The sequence below is a fragment of the Bubalus kerabau genome, chromosome 10 (genome assembly GCF_029407905.1).
Source record: "Bubalus kerabau isolate K-KA32 ecotype Philippines breed swamp buffalo chromosome 10, PCC_UOA_SB_1v2, whole genome shotgun sequence".
NCBI lineage: Eukaryota > Metazoa > Chordata > Mammalia > Artiodactyla > Bovidae > Bubalus > Bubalus kerabau.
In genome coordinates this window covers 41,317,900-41,320,834 of record NC_073633.1, presented here as the reverse complement: position 1 = coordinate 41,320,834, position 2,935 = coordinate 41,317,900, and positions in this window count along the sequence as shown.

The following is a 2,935-nucleotide window of genomic DNA, read 5'->3' as shown; positions in this document are numbered from 1 at the left end:
AGTCAGAATTTTATCTCAAATATTTCAGACATCAAAAACTACACTTTGGGAACTTTCTGGTGGTCCGGTGGCCAAGACTCCATGGTCCCAATGCAGGAGGCTCAGGTTCGATACCAGGTCAGGGAACTAGATTCCACATGCTGCGAGGAAGATCAAAGACCCTGCGTGCCTCAAGACCTGACACAGTCAAATAAACATATTTAAAAAAACCAACCCTACACTTTTCACACTACCTTATGCTGGTTCTTACATCCTAAAGAAAAAAGCTACACATGAAGGGAAAAAGACTAAGTTCACCAAAGCGGTAAAGGTGATGGCATTTGAATGATGAAAATATGGGGTAACATTTTCTTTTTTCTAGCTTAGAAATTATTACCAAAGTTTGCTTTGGTGAACATGGAGTGTTTCCATGAGAAAGAGAAAAATACTCATGACAGCTTTCACATTCATCATATTTAGCCCCGCATTACTTCTTTCTCCACATTCTCTCCTCATCTCACTGACCCAGCCACTTTGTCCCAGTATCTGTGCCCCCTGCCTTTCCTTGGGCTTCCCTTGCAAACATCCAGCCAGCCCTGGTGGCAGCAATCTTCTTCAGTAACTGCTCACATCCATCCCGGCTTGTCTGTGGCCACTGCTGCCCTAGTTTTGGGCTCTGTGCCAGCTTGCAGATGTACTCCAGGCCACCCTGCACATGGCATGTGGTTCCCTCCACCAGCCCTGCCCTTCACCTGTTCAGGTCCTCAATGACTCCCAAGAGCCTCTCTAGCAGTATGTACAAAGCCAGCTATCCTCTGGGTGGGTTCATAAAATTTGGTTTATGGAGAGGCAGAGAGCATCAGAGCTATTGGGGGGTCTCAGTTAAAGCCCTCCCCTTATATATAGGAAGCTGTATGTCCTATATAGGCCCAGAGATCAGTCTTTGGTTTGTTCAGAGACAAACAGAGCTAGCATGTAGCAGAGGCCATCTCTACACTTCAGGTCTCTTGACTGCCAATATTGGGCCCTTTCTGTGATTCTGACTTACCTTCCTACAAAGCATTTCCAGATGATATTGTTTTCTTTTCTCTCTCTCTCCTTTTTTGGCCATGCTGTGTGGCTTATAGGATCTCAGTTCTCCAACCAGGGGTTGAACCTGGGCCATGGCAGTGAAATGCCAGAACACTAACCACTAAGCAACCAGGGAATTCCCCCCAGATGATATTGTCTTCTGATTGTACATTGCAGGCCCAAGGGAGCTGTCCAGGTGAGTTAGCTTTTTTGTTAGGCCACGTGGTTCACACTCCATATATGAACTTGGGGAAGAGAAAGCCAGGGTTTATGCTATAGGCTTCCTTCTTATTTGTAATACCACCAGTACCAACCACTGATGTTAGGAGTGGGTGGTTTGGTGAGAACATGCAGTCCTTAACACCATACTAGAAAAGGAACACTGAATGCCTTGTCTTGGATGGTGGTCTGGTGGTTTCTATAAGTAGGTTTAATGAACTATCTACAAAGACCGCTATCAACGATGGTGGACAGGCCCTCACCTTCCTTGTAAGTGCATGCTGCTCCTCCCACCAAGAGGTGGTGTCTACCTTTTCCTTCCCATTGAATTTGTAACTTGCTTTGACCAATAGGACAAAGTAGAAGTGGTGCCACGTGGCTTTCAAACCTCAGCCTTGTGGCTTGCATTTTCCCTCTTAGAACCAGTTGTTGGGTAAAGAAGTTTGACAACCCTGAGGGAGAGAGAGGCCACCAGAGGAGAGCAAGACTGGTGGATGAGAGGTTGTGATGGGAGAAGGAGGTGTCTGGCTATCTCACAGCCACCCCCGCTGAGTAGCTTCATTAAACCATTGTTCACCTTTAGCCCCAGTTGACTCGCTCCAACAGAGATTAGCTACACCTCCAAAGCCCTGCCCACGTTGCAGAATCATGAGGAAATGTGTTCATTTTAAGCCTTTAAATTTTGGGGTGATACCTGTAAGCAGATAAGTTAGGGAGTCCCCGAAGAAAGAGAATCAGGAATGGCATTCTTGACATAAGAGAAGCCATTGTGGGGAATTCTGTGGTGGTCCAGTGGTTAGGATTCCTGGCTTTCACAGCCAAGGGCCCAAATTTAATCTCTACACAGGGAACTAAGATCCCACAAGCTGTGCAGAGCAGCCGAAGGAAAAAAAGAGAGAAGCTATTTTGGCTGAAGTTATCTTGTGCTCCCTGATAGCTCAGTTTGTAAAGAATCAGCCTGCAGTGCAGGAGACCCCAGTTCGATTTCTGGGTTGGGAAGATCCCCTGGAGAAGGGATAGGCTTCCCACTCCAGTGTTCTTGGGTTTCCCTCGTGGCTCAGCTGGTAAAGAATCCACTTGTAGTGTGGGAGACCTGGGTTCGATCCCTGGGTTGGGAAGATCCCCTGAAGAAGGGAAAGGCTACCCACTCCAATATTCTGGCCTGGAGAATTCCTGGGTTGCAAAGAGACATGACTGAGCGACTTTTACTTTGATCTTGTGACCTAAGCCTGGCCACAGTGCTTGCCCTTGAACAGGTCTAGGTAACAAGGATCTTGAGGGAACAAAGAAAGAACAGAGAAGACAGTCAAACAATAGTCCTGTGATAAAGCAGAGTCCTAGTTCCTCCTCAAGGAATATACAAAATAATTTATCTTTGACTCCAGCTGGAGTTAAGGCCCCCACCCTGGTGGAGGACAGAATAATGATACTGACCCTCCTGACTTCAATCCACCAAGACTTGGATTCCTAAAACTTCACCCTGATTCTATGCAAAATTTTCTGCTCAAGCCTCTTCCTAAATATGCATATCAGTTCAGTTCAGCTCGGGCTTCCCTTGTGGCTCAGCTGGTAAAGAATCCGCCTACAATGCGGGAGACCTGGGTTCGATCCCTGGGTGGGGAAGATCCCCTGGAGAAGGGAAAGGCTACTCACTCCAGTATTCTGG